This window comes from Myxine glutinosa, chromosome 3 (assembly GCF_964187855.1).
Source record: "Myxine glutinosa chromosome 3, kmMyxGlut1.1, whole genome shotgun sequence".
NCBI classification, from domain to species: Eukaryota; Metazoa; Chordata; class Myxini; order Myxiniformes; family Myxinidae; genus Myxine; species Myxine glutinosa.
This window is the reverse complement of record NC_136263.1, coordinates 15,167,638-15,195,137: the sequence shown is the minus strand read 5'-3', so window position 1 is coordinate 15,195,137 and position 27,500 is coordinate 15,167,638. Positions and strand designations below refer to the sequence as shown.

General features: G+C 46.9%; 1 protein-coding gene across 1 annotated transcript in view; it reads right to left on the bottom strand.

Moving 5' to 3' along the window:
* LOC137423803 (leucine-rich repeat transmembrane neuronal protein 1-like) overlaps window positions 1–27,500 on the bottom strand; it is a 640,601-nt gene that overhangs the window by 460,577 nt on the left and 152,524 nt on the right. The window lies entirely within an intron of this gene.

Here is a 27,500-nt window from a genome sequence, read left to right as displayed (position 1 = left end):
AGTCGCCATCTCGGCATCCACCGTCATACGAAGTCCTTTCTGGGCACTTCTGACCTCCTCACCACATAGAAAGAAAGCTTTCATCCACAGCTCCATGGAATACTGCTCTCCCCTTGGGCTGGTGCTCCTGCCTCACACCTAGCTCGGCTTCACGCGGTTCAAACCAAAGCCGACTCCTCTCTGGCCTAGCTCCCCCAGCTCTGTCTGTGCTCTGTCCCCCCAATATTCCTTCAGGTCGCACAAGATCTGCCTGCAACTCTCTTATGGTTAAACTGCCAAAGTCTAGGCTCTCTGCTCACCTTCACTCTTTCATTCCCCTTTTCTCCCGCCTCTGGAACAAACTCCCCCACTCCCTTCAATCCCACTCCTCCCTCCAGGTCTTTAAAACAGCTGTTCACCACCATCTCTTATCTTCCCCCATCGAAAACCTTGATCTTTTCTACCCCCGGTAATTCACCCCAGAGTCCTTGCAGTGTTCATATGTTTTATTCCTCTCCCACCTCCCCCCAAGTCCTCCCGATGTCCCTGCTCTCAAATGTTGTGTTTGTGTCCTTCCCCCTCTCTCCCCATCTTGTCTGCCGCTCCCCCTTGTTTTTTGTGTTTTGTGTGTCGGTTTGTCTTTTTGTGTGATTAATGTTAGCTCTTTCACGAGTCTCGATCTTGTATACAAAACAAATAATAATAAAAAAATGGTGTTGCGTGTTGAGGTGTATATTGTTACGTTTGTGGGGGGGGTACCAATGAAATACCTTAGTCCAGGTAGGATTGTAAAGGGAAGCGTGCTCCGAATGTCTCGACGAAGAAGAAGAAACCTGTAACTTAAGTCAGCTCCGTGTGTCCGGTAAGGTTGTATAAGTGTCTCCATGGCGAGGGGTGGAGCTATGTTAATTAGGTGGGGTATAAGGGTAATTAATTCCCTGTATGTAAATTGCCTCTGTTGTTTTCCTTGTTTCTATGAAACACACCACACCAGCCAGTCACTCTGCACCTAAATTAACAGCTCTAAATAAAGTAACCGGAACCAAGATATTCAAGTACCACCGACGCCAACAGCCGAGTCATCACAACAACAAGCAAGCAGGGCCGTGGGGCCCCACCCCGAGAGGTGATAATTGGTCAGGGCGATGGACTGCTACGATGGACTCCTTGATTGGAGTGCACGCGGACGTCATCAGATGATGTTCGAGACTGGGGAACAAAAAGGCTGAGGACCGCCATTTTCTCTCTCTCCGGGCTGGGCTTCATAGCGTGCAGTCGCACATTTTCTCTCTCTTGGCCGACATACAGTACGAACAGCCACATTTTATTATTCCTCTCTTGGTTTTAACGTTCGTGGCAGGTGGTCGCAGCTCGTGCACTCTGACACTTCGTTCATGACTGGCACACTCTGGGCGGACGCATCCTGCTCCTGTCTAACCTAGGTGCGTTGTGGGGAGTGGACGGCGAGGAAGGAACGAGGACCTGCTCGCTTCACGTTCGGTGGCTGGGGTGAACGCAGCTGCACGCCAAGGCCTGTTTTCCCGCGCACGGACTCGGGGACCCGTGCGTCGGCTGGCGGGTGAATGGACTGCGCACCTACGCACACAAACACTACGCATTTATTTTCATGTATCTCTCCCTGTGTCTGTTTCATGAGTCCGTGTGGGGACGGGCGCCGCAATTTAGGAATTAGTTTTACCGTGCCTTTCTTGTTGCCTGCATTTATTTTCATTAAACCTGTTTATTTGTTGAATTTCAATTTCTTGTCCTGTACCGTTTATTTGTTGGTGGTTCGGAAAACCCACTTCGCATCTGGCCATCCAGGTAAGCTTTGCTACCATCCACTACACCCTCGCGCATATAAGCAAGATCCGCCATTGTTTGCTTGAATGCCTCGGAGTGTAAAGATCAATCGGCCATTCGTCACCTTGGGGATCTTAATCCCTGTTGAACAGGACAATATCAATGTTAAGTTAGCTTTATCGTGGCGTTTTTCCAAGGCCGCTTCTAATATCAAAACGAATGATAATAGCATAACATTAATGTTATTACAAAACAATATTAATACTAATAATGTCCCACATCCCCAAGGGTTTTTTCCTGCAGTGATAATGTGTACAAATAGCTTGTAATGGCGTTTTCATGGGAGCAACGGCCTCTACAGAAAGTAAAAATATTGTAAACCACAAACACGTTTGATTACCTTTTTTAAAGGTCGATAATATTATTTAACAAAGAACTGAAATAAATTTGGAGAAGCCCGGACATTAGTCCATGCTGATGACGTCACGATCGCTCCTGATCGTAGATCTACTGCTGTCTATATACCCCACAAGGGTTAATAACACGACCCTTCCTGTCGCTTCTGTGGAGTTCTTCCAAGTCGTTTTTGTGGCGTTTTGGTTTTTCCAAAGCTGCTTCTCATTCCAAACGTAATAACAACACTTATAATAATCGCATAATATTAATGATATTATGAAACTATCCCCACTCCTCAAGGGGTTTTGAGGATTGCGATATTGCCTGCTCCCCCACTCTGACATCCTCACTGAAGTAAACGTTACCATCAGGAATTTAAAATGGTGTGGGACGGTTTGATCCTTTCAATGACCTGATCTAACATATTATAACGCCATGCACGGTTTGATCCTTTCAATGACCTGATCTAACATAATATAACGCCATGCACGGTTTGATCCTCCCAATGACCTGATCGAACATATTATAACGCCATGCACGGTTTGATCCTCCCAATGACCTGATCGAACATATTATAACGCCATGCACGGTTTGATCCTCCCAATGACCTGATCGAACATAATATAACGCCATGCACGGTTTGATCCTCCCAATGACCTGATCGAACATATTATAATGCCATGCACGGTTTGATCCTTTCATTCACCTGATCTAACATAATATAACGCCATGCACGGTTTGATCCTTTCAATGACCTGATCTAACATATTATAACGCCATGCACGGTTTGATCCTCCCAATGACCTGATCGAACATAATATAACGCCATGCACGGTTTGATCCTTTCAATGACCTGATCTAACATAATATAACGCCATGCACGGTTTGATCCTTTCAATGACCTGATCTAACATAATATAACGCCATGCACGGTTTGATCCTTTCAATGACCTGATCTAACATATTATAACGCCATGCACGGTTTGATCCTCCCAATGACCTGATCGAACATATTATAACGCCATGCACGGTTTGATCCTTTCATTCACCTGATCTAACATATTATAACGCCACGCACGGTTTGATCCTTTCAATGACCTGATCTAACATAATATAACGCCATGCACGGTTTGATCCTTTCAATGACCTGATCTAACATATTGTTGCAGATATGAGGACTGTATTTTTTTATTGTGTGCTTTATTATTATTATTGGTTATTCTGCGCCTCCTGCCTCCGGAGCTGTGTAAAGGTCAAAAGGGCGTCCCATAATTAGTCCACAAGCATACACGTCAGCCAATCATAGAATACCCCTGTTCAATAGTTATATCTTATTCTGTGTTTTAGGGTAAGGCTGTGTCTCCCATTAATAGAAGTACTCCATTGCACCAAGTGAAAGAGATAGATTCCCTTCATTCCCATTCCCAAAAAAAACGTCCATTCCCCCTTTCGTCGATTGGCAATTACCTCCCCTCCAATTGCCGCCATTGACCATGAGGCAGGGTCGGAGAAGAAAAGCGTGTCTCCACCTCGTCATAGAGGGGAGGAGTGAGCCAGCCCCACTCGACCAACCATGAGCCAGGGGTTTGGCTAGAGAGGGCGGAGGAAGAGCGATCGGGGAGGTTCGCAAAGGTTGAGGGGCGGGGCCTATATAACCCACGGCAGGGGAGTTCCCGAAGCAGTTGAGTCCAGGACGCCAGCTTTGGCAGACGAGAGGGAGTCCAAGCCGTTGAGACAAGGAGGGAGAGACATGAGATGGGCTGAGAAAGGAGAGGAGCTTTTAAGAGAGTCGCAAAAAGGTCCAAGGCAGATGAGCTGAGAAGAGAGAGGGTCCAAGAAAGAGCTGAGTTGTGAGGTCCAACAAGCAGAGATCATCCAAGGAAGCACCAAGCCTGCTATTCGTCACCTTGCTCGCGAGCGGCAGCGTCTGCAGCCGCAGCAGCAACAACGCTCGCCAACCGTTTAGGGACCTGGACGGCAGTTCGGAGCAGGGCCGCGAAGGAACGGCGGCTGCCCAACGTGCGGATCGTGCTGCCGGGCCCAGTGGACTTTCCTCTCCTTCCAGCCAATTCCTGTCATCATTCCCCGTGTGAGTCGTCTTGTTTGTTCTGTCCTGGGTAGGTAATTAAGTCTGTATATGCTAAAGATTTCACTGTGTCACCTGCGTCTCATGTGCCTGTAAATAAACGTGACTGCTTTCTTTTTGCTTGTGTGTATAATAAATCCTGTTATTCCTCCGTACTCTGTCTTCTTCTCTCTTCCTCTTTACATTCGGTCGCCTTAGAGGTTTCCCGATTGAATACCTGTGGCGCGATTGGTCAACGTTGGGGGAGTCGGGCTAATTGGGGATCCTGTAACGGTCGCGGTTGACCATCCGCTCGGCCCAAAGTAACATCTTGTCCGCGACCCGTAACAATTGGTGTCAGGAGTGGGATACGAGGCCTGAAGCGCGCTTAACGCGCTCAAAATTACGAGCTGCTGGAAATTTGTGTTGTTTTACAAAAACCCGAATTTTGAAATCGCGCCATGGCTGGTCAAGGCGATCGGATGCCGGTGGGTGAGCTAGAGATAGACGGGGTGGAATTCGACCCAGGACCTCGGGGAAATGTATGTGGGGGAAGGAGAGGAAGAGAACATTGGCAATGTGGTTGAGGGGGTATCAGATGCACAAGATGGCGTCCTCGCGCACGTGGGTGAAGCGGCACCAAATTTTGCCGCGCCCGCAACCGTAGCAGCGCCGCTGGTGGATTTGAACCTTTTTTTATACAAATGAAGGCCCTTATGGACAAGAATAATGAAGAAATGGAAAACAGAATGATGGGGGCCCTTATGGGACAAATGGGAGACCAAATTGGAGGTTTGAAAAACAGTATGGGGGCAATGAGGGACGAATTGGGGGGCAAAATGGGGGTAATGGGGGGCGAAAAAGGGGGCAAAATGGGAGAAATGGGGGAATGGCTAGAAGCTAAATTTGAGGGGCTAGACAATAATTTTAAGGGATTAGACAAGAAATTTGAGGGGTTAGACAATGGGATAGAAGGGGTGAAACATAGGTTAACGGGGGTGGAAAATAGAATGGCTGCCCAGGAGAATCAGTTAGAGGAGGTGAAAATCGGGTTAGAAAGTAAATTGGATGCTCAGAGGGATGAATTGGGACAGATGAGGGTGGCATCTACAAAAGAGATGGAGGAGATGAAAGAGGAGATACGACGAGGTGTGAGTGAGGAGGTCTCGGGGGTACGCGAGGAGGTAAAGCGAGGCGAAAAGCGTAAAGAGAAAGAGGTGAGGAATAATACGGCGAGGTTACAAGGGGGAATAGAGGGTCTGACGAAGGGAGTAGAACAGCTGACAGTGGGACAAAAGGAACTAGTGGACCAAGTGGAAAAGAACACGGCAATAATCGGGGGGTTAAAAGCGACACAAAAAGACATTAAAAATTAATTAATAGCGACACAGAAGGAATGTCAAATGGTACATGAGGGATTGACGAAGAGGTTGGAAGAGGTGACAGAAGTAATGGAGACGAAGGACCGGGAGGTAAGGACGCACATAGAAACGGTTAAAGTAGCGATGGAGGAAGAAATAGAGGGGGCGCACCGGGAGCTGAAGGAGGTAAAGGAAAATTAGAGGAGGTGGAAGAGGGGGTGAGTGAAATTAAGAAGAGACGGAGGGAAACTAAGAGGGAGATAAAGGAGGAAGTCATGGAATATGTACAAGGTCTGTGTTCAAATCATGATGAGGTGCTCACTAACCAAATAAAAAGTATGCAGGTGGCAGAGGAGGTGCGACGACGAGGTACGGAGGTGAGTGGCAATGTATATGATGTGAGGGGAGATTCAGTCGGCTTGGGGGGTGGTGTAGACCCGGGTGTTCGTGAGGGACCAATGTTAAGATGTATGACTGGTCCGGAGTGTATGGACAGAGGAGGTGTGCAAGGAGGTTTGGCTATGGGGAGTGAGGGGGGTGCTGGTGAGCAAGGATGTGGGGGTATGGCGTGGGTAGCGGGTTGCGCAGGGGCGACCCAGGCATCGACACCAGGAGGGGTAGTGTTTGGAGGGAAGGAGGACGCGCGGGAGCCCCCCGGGAATAGCGTACTGTGGGAGCCCGAACGGTTTGGTCCTGCGTTGATCCCGCAAGGAGTGACGCGCGGGGCCCGACCTTCGGGCGCCCACAAGGTCCCACTCGCGCCGTATGACGGCAAGAGTGATTTGAGGGCGTACCTGGCGCAGTTTGAGTACGTGTGTAAAGGCAACGGTTGGAATCCGGACGAAGGTGGAGTACACCTGGTGGGGGCACTGCGCGGTGCGGCGGCGGAGGTGCTGACGGCTTTACCACCGGGTGCTCTCACCCTGCCAGCTCTCCGTGCGGCATTAATTAATCGTTTCGGCATTGAACAGCAAAGCGAGCTTGTTAAAGCCCAACTTGCGCAGCGAAAACGCAAGCCCCAGGAGACCATCGCGGAACTTGCTCACGATATTCGCCGCGCGGTCGGGATTGCACACGTGGACATGGCAGCGAGTTCCCAGGAAAGCCTGGCGCTGGATCACTTTATTCAGGCCCTTCCGGATCTGGAGCTCCGGCAACAGCTCGCCATGTGGCGCCCGCAAACCATGAGTCAGGCGGCCGACGCTGCAGCCCGTTGGGAAGCAGCGAGGCCCCTGGCCCGGGGAGGCGAGCGCCACGCAGTGGCGGTGTGTCAGATGGGGCCCGTGATGGGGGGCGGCCCCCCAAGGGGGCCCGCCCCCGACGGGGGCCCTGACCTGGAGAGCATGGTCCGGAGATTAGTGGATCGGCGCCTGGTGGGACCTGGACCATGGCAGGCGGCCCCAGCGGTGGCACCCGGTAGTCCCCGACAGAGTACCCCAATTCGGACATACAGGGGGGGGGGGGGAATTTGGAATACCGGAGGCAAGCACCTTACCAGGTGAGGTGCTATAATTGTGCTCGGATGGGTCACCGTGCATGGGAGTGTCGAGCTCCGCGCCGGGACGTTTCCCGCCAACCGATGCCCTCAACTCCGCCCAGTATCGATCGGCCTAGCCGACCTCAGACAACCCCCCCCCCCCCCCCCCCCCCGCCAGGGCCCGGGAAACTAGAACGTGCCGGGCATGCAGGGCGGTGTTCGGCAGTAGGGGATGGAGAGAAGCCCTCGTTGACGCGACAGGTCATTCATTGTGGCCGAATTGGGACGGGTAGTTTGACAATTCGGTGCAAAATTGCCGGCGTGGGGGTAGACGCCGTGGTGGACACGGGAGCCAACGCCACGATCATCAGCCCCGTGGTCCTTAATTCGAGTGCAGACGGCTGGGGTAAAATCCAGCGTCTGGAAAATCATAGTTTGCAGTTGGCTACCGGGGAAACGGCTCCGATCATAGGGCGTGGTTTTGTGACCCTCAAGTTGGGATCGGTAAAGGAAGAGATAGAGGTTTGGGTGGCGGAGGTGTGTGACCCGTGCTTAATAGGGTTGGATTTGTTGACTGCCGGCGGTTGTAAAATCGACTTGAGTCGGGGGATCCTGCGATGGGGAGTGGAAGAGCTACCATTGGAGGGGGTGAGCACGGCCGAGAGGGTGGAGCTGGAGGCTCCTGAGGCCGTGACCATCCCTCCGGGGGCCGAGGCCATAGTGCCGGCCCGATGGTCAGCTCGCCCGACATGGCAGGAATCCTGCGGCCTGGTCGAACCGGTGGCAGCGCTATCCATACCTGGTTTAATCGTGGGCCGTACCCTTGTAAAAACGGACGGGCCGGTGGTGGCCGTCCGAGTAATTAATATTAGCACAGAACCACGCACTATAGTGAGGGGCACGAAGGTAGCTGGCTGCACCCCAGTTAGAGAAGTCGCGTCAGTGAGGGGCGAGAACGTCCAGCCGAGCCGGCCCCAGGGGGAGCCTTCAATAAGTTATAGGAATTGGCCCGATCCCATTTGCGAGATGGTAAATCGTAGTAGCGTAGAGTTGGGAGGTACCCAGAGGGAGGCCTTACACAAACTGGTTGGGTCCCATTTGGACCTCTTCTCCTTGTCCACCGAGGATATTGGACGTACGGGCCTGGTGAAACATCAGATCCACACCGGTGAGGCCCGGCCGATTCGTCAGGCCGCCCGACGGCTCCCTTGGAGCAAGAGGGCGGAAGCTGACGAGCAGGTTGAAAAAATGCTCGACGCAGGCGTGATCGAGCCCTCGGGAAGTCCTTGGATGTCACCTGTTGTGCTGGTCAAAAAGAAGGATGGGACCACGCGGTTCTGCGTGGACTATCGCCAGCTAAACAACGTGACACTCAAGGACTCATATCCCCTGCCAAGGATTGATGACACCCTCGATGCCGTTGCGGGCTCAAATTGGTTCACAACTTTGGACCTCAAGAGTGGGTATTGGCAGGTGGAGATGGATCGGACAGGGAAGGAGAAAACGGCATTTTCCACAGGTAAGGGGCTGTATCAGTTCACTGTGATGCCGTTTGGTTTGTGTAACGCCCCCGCCACCTTTGAGCGATTAATGGAACATGTACAAGGCGGCATGCCATGGCAATCATGCCTGGTATACCTGGATGACGTCCTAGTACATGCCAAGACCTTCCCCCAGGCGGTAGCTAATTTGGACCAGGTGTTCGGGTGCCTCAGACAGGCAGGGTTGAAGCTGAACCCGAGTAAGTGCACTTTGTTTGCAAGAGAGGTGGCCTATCTAGGTCACGTGATCGGCCGCGAGGGGGTAAAAACGGACCCAGACAAAATTAAAGCGGTAGAGGAGTGGCCCGCACCACGTACCATCAAGGAGGTGCGGGGATTTTTGGGACTCTGCTCCTACTACCGGTGCTTTGTGGCGAAATTTGCGGAGTTGGCCCGTCCCCTCCACCGGCTTACGGAGAAGGGGACGCGATTTAATTGGACACGGGAGTGCCACGAGGCCTTCCAAAAATTGAAGGGGTGTTTAACATCCGCACCCCTTCTAGCTTACCCCACTAGTAACGGGGCATTTACCCTGGACACGGATGCGAGCCAGGAAGGATTGGGCACAGTTTTGTCCCAGACACAGGAGGGCGTGGAGAGAGTGATTGGTTATTATAGTCGGGCCTTAAGTAGGCCCGAGCGAAATTATTGTGTCACTCGCAAAGAGTTATTGGCTATGCTGGCTGCCATGAACCATTTCCACCCGTACCTGTACGGGCGGAAATTTTCGGTTCGAACTGACCATTCCTCCTTGCAATGGCTCCTTCGGTTCAAGGAACCAGAGGGCCAAATTGCAAGGTGGTTGGAAAAGTTGCAGCAGTACGATTTTAATGTGACCCATAGGGCCGGGAAGGCCCATGGTAATGCAGACGCACTCTCTCGGCGTCCTTGTCTGGGGGAAAACTGTAAATTTTGTGCGAGACACGAGGAGAGGGAGCAATTGGGCGATTCTGCCCCGATTCTCGTCGTCCGGGCAACCCGGGTGAGAGGGCCAATTTTGCCACTAACCGCGGACGAGGAATTTGGAGAATTGGCTTGGAGCACGGCCCAGCAGGAGGATCCTGTTCTGGGGCCGGTGTTCCAATGGGTCAAATTGGGGCAAAGACCAAAGGGGGAAGAGGTCACCCCCCTCGGGGCGCAAACAAAGGCGTATTGGGCTCAGTGGCAGACCCTGGAATTGAAAGGCAACATCTTGTATCGCAAGTGGGTGGAGGTTCCCTCTGATAGAACTTCCTGGCTGGTGATAGTCCCTGACAAATTTAAGAACGTCATATTCCAACAGGTGCATGGTACCCGCTCCGGCGGCCATTTGGGCAGGACAAAGACAATATCTCGGGTCCGCCGGAGATTCTATTGGGTGAATATGGGGTGCGACATACAGGACTGGTGTCGGAGATGCGACGCCTGTTCTGCCAAAAAGGGACCAGCACGGAGGATGAGGGCCCCCCTTCAATTCCATCAGGTGGGGGCCCCCCTTGAGCGGGTGGCTATGGATATTCTAGGACCACTACCCCGCACCCGCCAAGGTAATAAGTATATCCTCGTTGTGATGGACTATTTCACCAAGTGGCCGGAGGCCTATGCCCTCCCCAACCAAGAAGCAGGGGTGGTAGCACAGGCCTTCGTGGAAGGATTTGTATGTCGGCACGGGATTCCACAGGAGCTGCACACCGATCAGGGACGAAATTTTGAGAGCCAATTACTAAAAGATGTGTGCAGACTCCTGTCAATTCGGAAAACAAGAACCACGCCCTTGCGGCCACAATCTGACGGGATGGTGGAACGGTTCAACAGAACTTTGATACAACAACTAGCATTGTTCACCACCACCCGTCAGGATGACTGGGACGAACATCTCCCGTACTTGTTGATGGCCTACCGAACTAGCCAGCACGGGGCCACCGCATGCAGTCCAGCGTTGCTTATGTATGGGCGGGAGTTACGGGCTCCCGCCGACTTGCTATGCGGTCCCGTGCCAGATACCACGGATACACCGCCGAGGGAGGGTTACGCACGTCACCTGGAGGAAGGCATGGAGAGGGTCCATGCCTTCGCCCGCCGCCAGCTCCATCTGGCGGGGGCCAAGATGAAGCGCAGGTACGACGACCGGAGCCAGGGGAGTCAATACGCTCCGGGGATGAAGATTTGGTTCTTTAATCCCCGGAGACGGAAGGGCAGGTGCCCAAAACTCACCTCCCCCTGGCAAGGCCCGGGAGTCGTCCTGTCGCAAATCTGTGACGTGGTCATTAAGATCAAAATGGGGCCACGGGCCCTCCCTCGGATCGTCCATGCCGACCGGATAAGACCTTATGCCGGTGAGCAGGCGCCCTCATGGATCGCCTCGGCTCTAGAGGCCGAGGCAGGACCCAGTACCTCTTGCGACGGGGGCTCGTAGCGTCAGAGGACTGGGGGGATAGTAGTAATGGATGCCCCACGTGATGGGATAGCAACTCTGCCATCCCTCACGGGGGGGCAAAGGAGCACTAGTTTATGGGGTTGATGGCAGTGAAAACTAGCCCGGGTGGGTTAGGATATTGTGTGTAGGGCCCTAGATGACATTAGGTAACGTTAAGGTTAGTTAGTGAATGACACCTGTAGTGGGGACGCTGGTAGATTAGTGTGGATGATAATGACGTGGGAGCGCAATAGTTTAAAGGGGCGACTGGGAAGCGCAAGTTTCAGAGGGGAGTAGTTAGATGAGATGATGCCGTGTGTTTGAGGATTGAACAGGTGTGATTGCACAGGTGTGCAACTGAACAGGTGTGTGGAGCAGTGTATGAGTGAGTGAAGGTGATTGCGTGTTGTGTTGACCAAATGGTCCAGGAAGAGGAGGAGGGTGCAGGTGGCACCAGGTGATTGCACAGGTGTGCAACAACAGGTGTATGTGGCTACGTGGAATAAATGGTCATGTGGAATATCTGGAGGATTGGAATGGATGGTCGTGGAGTGAGTATGGTGGAAACGATGGAGTGGAGTGGATGGTGCGAAGGTGTGAATGGGGGAAGAGTGGACCCCCATCACGAATACCCGGGGCGGGTAGTGTAAGTGTTAGGTAGAGGGTATAGGTAAATTGTGGTTGGATATTGGCATCTGTGGTGCGGGTGAGAGAATGGTATTTGAATGGGTGCATTAGTGTTGTGGAAATGGCTGGGCGTGTAGCCTGTTAGTGTGTGTAGTTGGTTTGGGCACTCCACCACTGTGAGGATGTCGGCCAGTTGAGGCCGCAGGTGGGCTCTGGGAGCCGGTAGAGTTGTTGTGGATGGGGCCCGAGGATCCGGAGGACGGACCCGGGTAGCCCAGTGCCAGAGGGCACCGAGGGGTGACAGAGCCAGGAGGGGCCTTCCCCAGTAGATAGGTTAGGTTAAGGAGCAGGTAAGCTCGGGTGGCAACTGCAGTGGTGGAGGTGTGCAGATGGGTAGACCTGCTGGGAGAGCTACACGTCACAGCCCAGAAATTGTGCAAGGGCACCGGGAGATGAATCGGGGGAGTGAGACCCCAAATTGAGAAGCACCACAGTTTGGTCAATGGGAATTGGTTATTAGAACCCATAGTGTAAGTGGCCAATGGATTGGCAGGGAAAGACCCCGGGTAGTGTAAAGTGTGTTAATGTCATTTAGAGGATAGTTAGGATTGGAGTCTCCTCGCACCATCTGCATCCACTCACCTGAGGTGACAGGTACTCCACACCATGCCATGTTTTGATTATTTTTTATGATGCAAATGTTTGGATTGTGAGACGCATCATGACGTGGGTGTGACATTGTGCTTTGTTGTTCCATCTCTTCCTCCTTATGAGGATTGGTGATGAATTGGGTGATGGCAAATTTTGGTTAGAGGGATTGTGGAGACGAATTTGGTGTAGAAGAAATATGGGGAAGACGAGACATTAGCGACGAATTTGTAAATGTGTAGATTTTTGTAAATATGGGGTAAGGGCAAGGGTAGTGTAGGTGACAGGGGGGGTCACGTACGGTAGGGACGAGCTTTCCCACTTCGCCCTCCGTACGCATTTCACCTTGCATTGCCTTGTTTGATGTGTACCCTTGTGACCTTACCCCTCGCTCATTTGTCTCTTTTTGTCTCCCACATGACCTGTGCGCCATTGGGCGCTGAGGGGAGCGTGCGTGAGTCCTCCATTGTGCGCCCGGAATTCCCAGAACCAGCTGTCTGCATCGATGCACCACATTATGGACCACATGCCTGTGGCCGAGCACCACTGATGGACCCCATGGGTTGGGGCATGGCCCCTCTGCTGGAACCGGCCATGAGGGCCCGAAATCTTGCTGGCGGACCTTGGCCACAGGGCACCGATGCCCCACAGGTGAACCACACGTAGTCGGCCCTGTGGGCCATAAATAAAGAAAATAAAATGGACACGTTGGGCACACTTTATTGCAAATAGGCCGCCAGTAAGAAAATGAAAGAATGACAACATCTGGAAGAACAAATAATAATAACCAGCAGAAGGAGCCGAAGAGCAAGAGATCACCTGCAGGGTTAGGGGTTGTTGGTTTTATTTTCTTGAACAATGGTGACTGCACCGATTGGTGCTTGGGTGTGTATTGGTGCGGTTTTGGGTGCTTTAATGGTGCATTGATGCAGAGCAGACTGTCTCCCCCCCAGAAAGAACAATTACAGGTCCTGGGTTAGTCTTGTAAATAAAAGCAGAGTCATTGTAAATAATGCTCCCCACCGTCAGTGTGTAGTTTGAAGACCATTCCGCAATTCGGTTAACTGTGGGAGTAAGTCTGTTAGGCAGGGTGCAATGGAGCAGCGGGACACATTTATTTATGTTTTAAAAAAACTGTCGCACTCAGGGTCAGGTTAAAAGTAGAGGGAACTACACCTACGTGTCACACTAAATAAAAGTTGTAGGCCCGGGTCGTGCCTAAGAGGAGGAGGGTGCAGTGTTGCAGATATGAGGACTGTATTTTTTTTATTGTGTGCTTTATTATTATTATTGGTTATTCTGCGCCTCCTGCCTCCGGAGCTGTGTAAAGGTCAAAAGGGCGTCCCATAATTAGTCCACAAGCATACACGTCAGCCAATCATAGATTACCCCTGTTCGATAGTTATATCTTATTCTGTGTTTTAGGGTAAGGCTGTGTCTCCCATTAATAGAAGTACTCCATTGCACCAAGTGAAAGAGATAGATTCCCTTCATTCCCATTCCCAAAAAAAAACCTCCATTCCCCCTTTCGTCGATTGGCAATTACCTCCCCTCCAATTGCCGCCATTGACCACGAGGCAGGGTCGGAGAAGAAAGGCGTGTCTCCACCTCGTCATAGAGGGGAGGAGTGAGCCAGCCCCACTCGACCAACCATGAGCCAGGGGTTTGGCTAGAGAGGGCGGAGGAAGAGAAATCGGGGAGGTTCGCAAAGGTTGAGGGGCGGGGCCTATATAACCCACGGCAGGGGCGTTCCCGAAGCAGTTGAGTCCAGGACACCAGCTTTGGCAGACGAGAGGGAGTCCAAGCCGTTGAGACAAGGAGGGAGAGACATGAGATGGGCTGAGAAAGGAGAGGAGCTTTTAAGAGAGTCGCAAAAAGGTCCAAGGCAGATGAGCTGAGAAGAGAGAGGGTCCAAAAAAGAGCTGAGTTGTGAGGTCCAACAAGCAGAGATCATCCAAGGAAGCACCAAGCCTGCTATTCGTCACCTTGCTCGCGAGCGGCAGCGTCTGCAGCCGCAGCAGCAACAACGCTCGCCAACCGTTTAGGGACCTGGACGGCAGTTCGGAGCAGGGCCGCGAAGGAACGGCGGCTGCCCAACGTGCGGATCGTGCTGCCGGACCCAGTGGACTTTCCTCTCCTTCCAGCCAATTCCTGTCATCATTCCCCGTGTGAGTCGTCTTGTTTGTTCTGTCCTGGGTAGGTAATTAAGTCTGTATAAGCTAAAGATTTCACTGTGTCACCTGCGTCTCATGTGCCTGTAAATAAACGTGACTGCTTTCTTTTTGCTTGTGTGTATAATAAATCCTGTTATTCCTCCGTACTCTGTCTTCTTCTCTCTTCCTCTTTACATTCGGTCGCCTTAGAGGTTTCCCGATTGAATACCTGTGGCGCGATTGGTCAACGTTGGGGGAGTCGGGCTAATCGGGGATCCTGTCACGGTCGTGGTTGACCATCCGCTCGGCCCAAAGTAACATCTTGTCCGCGACCCGTAACAATATTATAACGCCATGCACGGTTTGATCCTTTCATTGACCTGATCTAACATAATATAACGCCACGCACGGTTTGATCCTTTCAATGACCTGATCTAACATATTATAACGCCATGCATGGTTTGATCCTCCCAATGACCTGATCTAACATCATATAACGCCATGCACGGTTTGATCCTTTCATTGACCTGATCTAACATAATATAACGCCATGCACGGTTTGATCCTCTCAATGACCTGATCTAACATATTATAACGCCATGCACGGTTTGATCCTCCCAATGACCTGATCGAACATATTATAACGCCATGCACGATTTGATCCTTTCAATGACCTGATCGAACATATTATAACGCCATGCACGGTTTGATCCTCTCAATGACCTGATCTAACATATTATAACGCCATGCACGGTTTGATCCTCCCAATGACCTGGTCTAACATAATATAACGCCATGCACGGTTTGATCCTTTCAATGACCTGATCGAACACATTATAACGCCATGCACGGTTTGATCCTCTCAATGACCTGATCGAACATATTATAACGCCATGCACGGTTTGATCCTTTCAATGACCTGATCTAACATATTATAACGCCATGCACGGTTTGATCCTTTCAATGACCTGATCTAACATATTATAACGCCATGCACGGTTTTATCCTTTCAATGACCTGATCTAACATATTATAACGCCATGCAAGGTCTGATCCTTTCAATGACCTGATCTAACATATTATAACGCCATGCACGGTTTGATCCTTTCAATGACCTGATCTAACATATTATAACGCCATGCAAGGTCTGATCCTTTCATTCACCTGATCTAACATAATATAACGCCATGCACGGTTTGATCCTTTCAATGACCTGATCTAACAAATTATAACGCCATGCAAGGTTTGATCCTTTCATTCACCTGATCTAACATGTTATAATATCATGCATGGTCTCATGCTTTCATTCACAGTCTAATCATGATCTAACATGTTATAATGTCATGCTTGCTCTGATCCTTTCATTGACCTGATTTAACATTTTATAATGTCATGCATGGCCTGATCCTTTCAATGACCTGATTTGACGTGTTATATTGTCATGCATGGCCTGATCCTTTCAATGACCTGATCGAACATATATCATGCATGGTCTGATCCTTTCAATGACCTGATATACCATGTTATAATGTCATGCATGTTCTGATCCTTTCAATGACCTGACCTAACATGTTCTAATGTCATGCATGTTCTGATCCTTTCAAAGACCTGATCTAACATGTTATAATGTCATGCACGTTCTGATCCTTTCAATGACCTGACCTAACATGTAATAATGTCATGCATGGCCTGATCCTTTCAATGACCTGACCTAACATGTTATAATGTCATGCATGTTCTGATCCTTTCAAGGACCTGATTTAACATGTTATAATGTCATGCATGTTCTGATCCTTTCATTGACCTGATCTAACATGTTATAATGTCATGCATGGCCTGATCCTTTCAATGACCTGATCTAACATGTTATAATGTCATGCATGTTCTGATCCTTTCAATGAACTGACCTAACATGTTATAATGTCATGCATGTTCTGATCCTTTCAATGACCTGACCTAACATGTTCTAATGTCATGCATGTTCTGATCCTTTCAATGACCTGATCTAACATGTTATAATGTCATGCATGTTCTGATCCTTTCAATGACCTGATCTAACATGTTATAATGTCATACATGTTCTGATCGTTTCAATGACCTGATCTAACATGTTATAATGTCATACATGTTCTGATCCTTTCAATGACCTGACCTAACATGTAATAATGGCATGCATGGCCTGATCCTTTCAATGACCTGACCTAACATGTTATAATGTCATGCATGTTCTGATCCTTTCAATGACCTGATATAACATGTTATATTGTCATGCATGTTCTGATCCTTTCATTGACATGATCTAACATGTTATAATGTCATGCATGTTCTGATCTTTTCAATGACGTGATTTAACATGTTATATTGTCATGCATGGCCTGATCCTTTCAATGACCTGATCAAACATGTTATAATGCCATGCTCTAACATGTTATAATATGTTAGATACCCCACACAGGTTAATAACCTGTTATAATCCAACATGTTATAATGCCATGCATGTTCTGATTCTTTCATTGACCTGATCTAACATGTTATATTATCATACATGGTCTGATCCTTTAAATGACCTAATCTTACATAAGTAATAGTAATAATAATTGGCAATAACAATAATAAGGGAAATAACATGACTCCCCCTGCCACTCCCGTAGTGAGCAGTTGTACTTGTAACTATAAACTGTGAAATGAAAACTTCAATGAAAATTTACGGAAGATATTGAAAACGCATCCGTAAAACAAAACAAACAAAAAAAAACCTCGGTCGGTATATTCAGCAGGTGGTCGGTTTTACAAGCCTATAATCATAAAGCTTCTATTTATTATGTATCTACATCGGAAGCACATTTCGTTATTGCTTACAATGTGTAAAATCCCCACTGGAGTATATACTGTATATATATATATATAAATAAATAAATAAAATACATATTAAGAATCAAAAGCATACTATAACATTCATAAACCTTCTCAAAAGGCATTTGTCGATTTTCTGAGACTTGGCTCCATAACTCACAATTTCTGCACCTGCAAATAGCTTTTTATTTTCCTTACAGATGCATTGTATCGATTTTGGATCAGTGTTATACAGCACCTTCACAGCCCTCCGGGCATTACAGAATTGGTCTGTTCGAGCAGCCAGCACACCTCGTGTTCAAAAATTGTGTTTTATTGCATTTGAACAGAAATCTCTCGGTGGCGTTATGGCAAAACACCGCACACATATTTTATAGTTTGTGTGAGAAATTGCGAAGGAGTGGGACACGTATTACCACAAAGGTGTTGAAAATGTGTCAGTACTTATGGGCACGCAGCAACTTTCTCAAGGGTTAATAGTGGAGTAATGTGGGGCAAGATACCCCTTTAGGGAGAGGTGGTAAACGATACCATTTCCGCACCCAATATCTACACCCTCCTTGGTCCATTGTACTGAGGATTGCTCATTTGAAATTGCCTGTGAGACACAGTGAGTACAAAGACTACTCTGGTGCAGACATTCAGGACATTGAACATACTAGGGCATTGCCCGTACTATATCTATATCTAAAATTATATCCCCCCCCTCTATTTACATGAAATGGTTTGGTCCAAAGCGAACGGCTTGCGAGTACGGTGACAATCCCCCCCCTCTATTTACATGCAATGGTTTGGTCCAAAGCGAACGGCTTCCGGAGTTTGGTAAAGAAATCGCCATCGCGTGCACAAATGCGCAGGAAAGCGAATGAATCGCAAATTCGGTTTTATTAGTTTTAAAACATAGTTTAACGCCAACATAGTTTGCAAACGTGAAATAAATGAATACGCTCTCAAATGTGCCATCCGAGGCAGAGTGTGTCCGCCACGTTCGGCACACGCGATCGTTCGCTGCTCTCTGATTGGTTGAATCGTTTTTTGGACATAGCTCGGTAAGTAATTGTCCGATTAATATGAAACCTTGAAAAGGCACATCCTCGGGTCCCCAGCAATATACCTGGCAAGTTAAAAGTATATCGGACCCGTGGTTGTCGAGAAACAGCGGTCACAGACAAACAGACGTACAAACGTACAAACGTACAGACAGAGATTACTGGAATTATAGATAGATAACCATGCATGAAAGGACCGACGCAGGAGATTGTGGTGGTAGTGGGCGGATGGGTGAGGGAACTTCACCCACCTTTACTCTAGTACTAAGGTAGTCAAAGCAAGAGTTTCACTTTCGATTAATAACTGCCTCTACTGGATGTATTGACTCCCAAAAGGACACTTCGACTAGGCCACTTATCCGTGAGATGATTATCGAGCAGATAATGTCTCAAGTTGCCTTAATGTTTACAGTCAAGATGATGGATAAATTGTAAATGCTTTTTTAGGATCCTCAGGGTCTTTTGGGTCCTCTGGTTCCTCGGAGTCTTTAAGGGTTTTTGGGGTCTTCAGGATCTTTTCGGTCCTCTAGGTCTTTTGGTTCTTAAAGTATTTTATGGTTCTGCTGCGTCTTAAAGGGTGTTGGGATTTTAAAGGGTCTTATAGCACCTTAGAATTTGAAGGAGTCTTAGGGGTCTGACTTCGAGCCATTGCTCGTTCAATCAATTGTTATATTGCGTCCAACTGGACTCCTACTGCCCCAATGTCAGATTGTTGCCCGCGCTCTTACCCTCCGTTGCATCTCTTCCACGATCCTCGATCTCATATGGAAAAATTAAAATGCATTGGAGAGTCAGCACAGGTGATAATGAGAGTACCTTGTGTTCCAGGTGAATGGTTAAAAATCAAGTCATGGCTGTGTGAATGATAACAAACTTTCTGGCACCAGGTGAGGGGTCAAATCTGCAAAGTGAATATTATGAATTCTGGAATTCCATGTAAAACTGCCCCTTCATTATCGTTAATAAAGAAATAAGTTTCTCCCAGCAACCAGGCTTCAATAAATTATGTAAAGGAGTGAACTTTTGTTGGAATTACTCCCCTTTTTCTCATCAAAGTAGGACAAAACAGAGCAAAAGGAACAGCATAGAGCGAAGAGGGAAACATCAACAGCAGAAATGAGGGAAAAATACAGGGAGACTTGGAGAAGTAAGAGATGTAGGGAAGAGATGTAGGGAAGAAGCAGGTGTAGGGGAAGAAGCACGTGGTGGACAATATGGATAAAGAAGCAAAAAGATGGACAAGGCCTTCAAGGTCATTGGAATTATCACAAAAGATTCCAATGATCTTGAAGGTCTTGGTTTCCATGGCATAAATTAGAGCAAGGTGGAAGGCTGTAGCGTCAGCCAAGAGTGGAGAGCAGTACTCCATAAAGCTGTGGATGAAGTCCTTGGAGGTGGATCAGAGTTCAGGTGTGCCAAGGACTTTGTACGGCGACTGGCTTTGGAGGCCAACATTGAAATGTGGTTTGCCCAAGAAATATTGTGGCTGATAGTGATACCCAGGAGTTTGAATGACTGAACTTATTAAAGAGGATAGTTAAGAAAGTAGAAGGGGGGCAGGGTTTGCCAGATAGTCTTTTCGGTGAGTGAGAGATTTCTTAGGATTTAGAGACATATTCCAAGTGTTTGAACACTGATTTTTTTGCCAATATCTGAAGAGAGGAAAGCTGCGGACTGCCTGTCTGAAGGATGAGGGATGTCACGGCAGATTGTGGGGTCATCAGCAAATAGATAAAGAGGATTTTCCAGAGAGTCAGAGAGATCGTTGATGAAAATCAGGAATAGGACTTGGCCCAGAACACTACCCTGGAGGACATTAGCCTGTTTAGTTTCCTTTTGAGTGTTGTCATCTAAGTGAATAGATCTTGCTAGTCATGGCAGCTGGTATCTACCTTCAGTAGCTATAAGATCAGTTGCCCCTGCAAAGCTTGCCCTAAGTCTTCGGTCATACTGTGCACCTTCCAGAATATGGTTACTCAAATTGAATGTTGCAACAATTTGTACTTCTAGTTCTAATCTGCTTCACATCATGGAGAATCAATCCCCATTTTTCTCAACTTTGAAGGTGCAGTGTTGATCAAACTTTTTTGGTCAATGATGACATCTGCAAGTGGTTCTTTTCAAACACAAAATAAGTCAATTAAACTTGCTGAACAAACCATCCTTACAGACTGGATAATTCTTCCAGAACTGGTATGTTTATGACTTGGGATAACAACTCAAACCCAGAGTGGTGCTAATTCAAACTCAAACCCAGAGCCATACATATTTCCAAAAAGATTTTTAAAAAGATTGTATACAGAGTCAAGGCTCGTGTAAGAGCAAATACATTACACATCAAAACATGCACTGAGCCATAAAATATACAATAAACAAGCATTCTGAGTATTGCACTGCAATACATGTCCCCTACCAAAGTTCAAAGTGCCATAACTTTGTCAAAAATGATCGAATATGCAAATTTTTGCACGGTTGATGCTGGTTTTCAAACTTGATCTGAGGTATGTTGAGACACATGTGTGTCACGCCTCGCCTCGTTGATAAGCCCGCAAGGTCGCTCCGTGGAGCGGCTTGCACGTATTGCACTGTGTGAATTATATAAATTATTACCAACTCACGGTCTGAGGTACTAGCGATTCAAGAGATATCCATTTTTTTATGGCACATTGGAGAAGCCAATGCGAGGTTTCTTCTTCCTCAGCTTGTCACAACTCTGTCAAATGCGATCGAGTTAAAAAAGTCAGAATTTGACCAAATCTGTTTTATTCGTTTGTTAATATACCTCAGCTATTGACAAATCTTAAATTAGAATTTTATTTGAGGTTAAAATGACCGCGACAGGTCGTGTCCAACGATGCTTTCAGTCTGTACATGTGATAAATAATTAAATCCGCACACTTGACGCCTCTTCTTCTTCACGCAATAACAACTTCTAGCTTCCAGACCGTACATCCAATCATCTTGAAATTTTGCGCACTTGTTACTTGTCATGACGTCTACTATAGTGTGAAGTTTCACGTCGATCAATAAAGCGATTCAAGAGATATCCATTTTTAAAATATTTTCGTTTAATTAGCGATATCTGCCAAACCACGTGAGCTATCGCAAATTCCAAAAGGACATTTTAGTAGACTGACATGCGGAACAGATCTGTGAAGTTTCCCCTCGATTGGATCAAAAATGAGGGAGGGGCTCGGTTTTAAAGGTTCATGCTTAAAAACGTCATAACTCTAAAACAATGTGACGCATGACGTCATGCTCGCTGACTTTTTTGTTCGTCATGGGCATGCGATTCTGCCTGCAAAGATTCGTCTCGATCTGTTCAGCCGTTGCAGAGAAAAAGGGGTTTTCGTGTTTTCACGAAAAACAATATGGCGCCCGAACCACGTGACCTGTGACGTCATAATTACCATTAAAATATTCTCCCGACCGAGTCCCCCCTACGGTGAAAATTTGATCTCAATCGTTCCTATTATTGCAGAGAAAATCTTTTTTAAAGGAAATTAAAACTTAAAATGGCACTGAGTTAAGGATCATCAGAATTATCAGAATTCCCAAAGTTCAAAGTGCCATAACTTTGTCAAAAATGATCGAAACGTCGTGAAGTTCGAACTAGATCTGTAACTTATCATGAGGAAACGATGTGCCAAGTTTGAAATGATTAGCTTTAAGAGTGTAGAAAAAAAGTCCGGAAAACTGTTCTTTGCGTGACGGACTGACGGACGGCGTGCAAACCTATAGTCCCCTCCGGTGTACACCGGTAGGGGACTAATAAAGGGAGCGGGAGACAAGAGGGGGCGAGGAAAGCATACGCGCACAACAGTAGAGAACAGGTACATCAGTAGACCTCCAGGACTATGTTTAGTTTATTGATGCTTAAAACATTCCCAGGCACTACTCGAGCACATAGCAGTTTTCAATTCATTTGATCCTGTGGTTCATGAATACATAGAAGTCAAACAAACACTTCTCAAACTTGAACCGCCCGTGGTAGAGCGCATACCTCTGCCAGGCTGAACAGTCAACGTTTTGTATCCACTCACAGGCCGGATCTGGATGCGGACCTGAACCAAAATCGAATGGACTTGTTATAGTCACCTAACCAACTCATCCACCAAGTTTTGTCATAGCTTGTCCACAATCTTTCGAGATATCGTAGATACATCGGTTTTGGCCAAATAACTCAATGGTGAAGAAGCAATTAAACAATTAAATAATTATCGGACATGATCCGCATCCGGATCTTCACCGAAATGTAATCAATTCGTCCTTGTCAAACACCCAACCTGTCCACCAAGTTTCATCTGAATCCGTTCATAACCTTTTAAAATAGCCTGCTCACAGACAGGCAGACGGACAGTCAAACAGACAGACAGAGGTGAAAACAAAACCTCCATCCACATTTGGTGGCAGAGGTAATTATGGTATACAAAAATAAACCACATTTTGAGGCCAATTTTCCCCACAGAGCAGGGGTTGGCCTTTTTCGGGCACCGTGGTCCCCTTTTTGAAGCAATGCTTTATGGCCGGATCCCCTTCCTGCCGCCAACCCTGTTGGTCACCTCTTGCGACACACAGGGAATTACCAGTGAACTGGTACTCAATTTGCCGACTCCAGAAGGATGACAGGCTGAGTCAACCCCCCTGGTGTTAATTCAGTGATCGACCGGGATTTGAACCCAGGATCATAGGATCCCAAGCCGGCACCCTAACCGCTAAGCCAACACCAGGTAGAAGAGGAAATTATGGTATGATGTCAGAAAAAAAAGAATGACATGAACTGATTCTACACAATCACAAATAACATGTCTATATATTCAGCATTCAGTAAAAAAAAACACCAAAACATTGATACGTTTAAGGTTGAAAAAAACCCAGCAAATTCCTCATTACTATACTATTATTGTATAATTCTTGACTGTGCACAAATGGGGTTTTACTGCTTTGAAGTTGGAAAATATTTCAATGTGCACGGTCTTTTTCTTTCCCTTGTGACTTTCTGACAACATAACAGTGTTGCTGAGCAGTGACGGTAACAGTAATCTCAACTGTCATACCAATTTTGCCAAATTGTTGTGATGCACATGGGGTATTCATTCTAAGTGAAAGCTGAAATGGGGATTTTATAGTCTGGTTCAAACACGTATATACACAAAGGATTGCAACTCCCAAGTGGTGAAGATTGCAACTCCCAAGAAATGCAGGAAAAATATATCTTGAGCTCACATTTCTTCATGTCCCTCGATTAAAAATCCTGCATAAATTCAGCATAAAATCCACTCCAAATCCTAAATGATACTACATGCATGTGAACACACACACACACACACACACACACACACACACACACACACACACACACACACACACACACACACACACACACACACACACACACACAAAAAAGTAAGTACACCCCATGTAAAGTTTTGACTTTTTCAATATACAGTGGAACCTTGACTTACGAGTTTAATTCGTTCTGTGACCGAGCTCGTAACTCAAATTGCTCGTTTCTCAAATCAAATTTCCCCATTAAAATGCATTGAAATGCTATTAATCCGTTCCAGCCCGCCAAAAACCACACCAATTTTTTTTTAAATATACAGTATATATAAAAATATCTCGCGCTTTATATTTCACCTGTATGCAGCATACAAGTTGGCAGGATGGCCTGGACTGGAGGTACGCACACTTGACTCTAAAGTCTAAACTGTCCAGCCTGGGTTTGAATCCCGACCCAGCTATAACCTGTCATGGGTGAATCACAGGCAGGGTGATTCATCAATGTGTGTACCGCTAAACTGGGCGCCCCGCTTGCGTCCCATTAGTTGTTGGATGTTAAGGATCTCACCGTGTTTTCCACAAAGAGAAGGCGAGCTATCGCCGGCACTCTGAACAAGTTGTGGCCTGGCATGGCATGAACATGAAAACATGAACATGAACATGAAATGTTCGACATGAACATGAAATTTTCCAAAATAACCAAAATGCGAAAACAAAAATGCAGCGCTATACGGCAGAGATACTGTAGTTGCACGGCAAGATAACCACGTGACCGGAACCCACCTGGCGGCGTAAACTCAAAATAACCAACATGCGAAAACAAAAATGCAGCGCTATACGACAGAGATACTGTACTTGCACGGTAAGATAACCACGTGACCGGAACCCACCTGGTGGCGTAAACTCAAAATAACCAACATGCGAAAACAAAAATGCAGCGCTATACGACAGAGATACTGTGCTTGCACGGCAAGATAACCACGTGACCGGAACCCACCTGGTGGCGTAAACTCAAAATAACCAACATGCGAAAACAAAAATGCAGCGCTATACGACAGAGATACTGTACTTGCACGGCAAGATAACCACGTGACCGGAACCCACCTGGCGACGTAAACTCAAAATAACCAACATGCGAAAACAAAAATGCAGTGCTATACGACAGAGATACTGTACTTGCACGGCAAGATAACCACGTGACCGGAACCCACCTGGCGGTGTAAACTCAAAATAACCAACATGCGAAAACAAAAATGCAGCGCTATACGACAGAGATACTGTACCTGCACGGCAAGATAACCACGTGACCGGAACCCACCTGGTGGCCTAAACTCAAAATAACCAACATGCGAAAACAAAAATGCAGCGCTATACGACAGAGATACTGTACTTGCACGGCAAGATAACCACGTGACCGGAACCCACCTGGCGGCGTAAACTCAAAATAACCAACATGCGAAAACAAAAATGCAGCGCTATACGACAGAGATACTGTACTTGCACGGCAAGATAACCACATGACCAGAACCCACCTGGTGGCGTAAACTCAAAATAACCAACATGCGAAAACAAAAATGCAGCGCTATACGACAGAGATACTGTACTTGCACGGCAAGATAACCACGTGACCGGGTGGCGAAAGCTCGTAACTCAGATCTCGGCTCGCATCTCAAAGCAATAAACCGCCCGAGCGACGGCTCTTATCTCGAAAAACTCGTAAGTTGGGGCACTCGTAAGTCAAGGTTCCACTGTATTTCAACATACAGCTATTTGATCTTCATTTCAACAATATTGATAGATAAAGGTGATATAATATAACAAATATCATGAAACATTTACATTTTGTCGTCCATTGTATAATTTAAATAAACATAAATGCAAATTTCGCATGTGGAAAAAGTAAGTACACCCCGACATTTATCACTTCAAATACCTAAAATTAGAATCAGGTGCACCAGCTCAGGTGCAAATGATGAGAACATCGTTAGAGAGGATCTTGGAGGAACCTGTCTTATTTAAACCTCAGACATTTAGTTTGGTTTGCTCTTTGTGGTTGAATTGTGTGGCGTCACCATGCTGAGAATGCAGCGAGTTGTGGCCTTCAGAGCTCTCTGAGGCCTTCAGAAAGAAGGTTATAGATGCCTACGAGTCTGGGAAGGGATTCAAAAAGATCTCCAAACAATTTGGAATCAATTATTCGACTGTCCGGAAGATCATCGACAAGTAGAGAAGATTCCCAACAACTGCCAACTTGTTCAGGCCAGGCCGCTCCAGCAAATTCAGCCTGAGAGCAGACCGCAAGATGCTGAAAGAAGTCTCTAAGAACCCCAAAATGTTATCACGGGACCTACAGGTAGCTCTTGCCACTGTTGATGTCAAAGTGCACGGGTCTACCATTAGAAACAGGCTGCACAAATTTGATCTACATGGGAAGTGTTCCAGGAGGAAACCTTTGCTGTCCAGAAAGAACATCAGGGCAAGACTAAAGTTTGCCAATGAACACCTAGGCAAAGACCAGCACTTCTGGAACAATGTGCTCTGGACAGATGAGTCAAAGGTAGAGCGATTTAGCCACAGTAGCAGAAGACATGTTTGGCGAATACCAAAGACAGCATTTGACCACAAGAACCTGATACCAACTGTAAAGCATGGTGGTGGAAATATTATGGTTTGGGGCAGCTTTGCTGCATTAGGGCATGGGCAGCTCACCATCATAGAACCCACTATGAATTCTTCATTGTACCAGAGGGGTGCTTGAGGATAATGTGAGGCCATCTGTCGGAGAGTTGAAGCTCAACCGAAGGTGGACCTTCCAACATGACAATGACCCTAAACATACCAGTAAATCCACCAAGGAATGGCTGAAAAGAAAGACATGGAGGGTTCTGGAATGGCCAAGACAAAGCCCAGATCTAAATCCCATCGAGATGTTGTGGGGGGATTTGAAACGAGCTGTGCATGCAAGAAACCCCTCAAACATCGCACAGCTGAAAGAATTCTGCATGGAGGAGTGGGCGAAAATTTCTCCCAGTCGATGTCAGAGAAAGGTAGACAGTTACAAGAAACGCCTACTTGAGGTTGTTTCTGTCAAAGGGGGCAATACCACCTATCTAGCTCGGTTTATACGATATATATATATACAGGGTGAGTCAAAAGTAGCGCCCGATTTTTGTTTATATATATTTCTGTCAGTTGATTGTTTGTTTGACATTTGTATTACAGTGTACAAGAAGGTATAAATAAATGAATGACATGTTTATATAACCATTTAGACCTTACACTCCCCATACGCTTACTTATAACGCTCCTTATAATGCTTAAGACTCCTTATAACGCTCCCCAACACCATACCCCTCCAGATTTCTTTATTTGGGGGCTCATGAAAGACCTTGTTTATCGTGAAAAGCCTCGTACCATTCAGGAATTGAAGGCTCAAATCACTGCAAAGTTTGAGGAAATTGATATCGAACTCTGCAAGCGTGTGTGCCACTCTGTGCCTGCTCGGCTGCAATTGTGCATCGATCACGAGGGAGGGCACTTTGAAAGTTGCAAGTAAAACAGCTTGGTACACTTCCGTAATAATTTCCCCCCGAATAAATGGTTAGATAAACATGTCATTCATTTATTTCTACCTTCTTGTACACTAATACAAATGGCAAACAAACAATCATCTGGTATATATATATATATATATATATATATATATATATATATATATATATATATATATATATATATATATATATATATATATATATATATATATATTATGTATATATATATATTATGTATATATATATATGTACTAGCTGAGGTACCCGGCTTCGCCCGGGTTGAATAAGAATAATACAAATATATGATGAAAAGAAC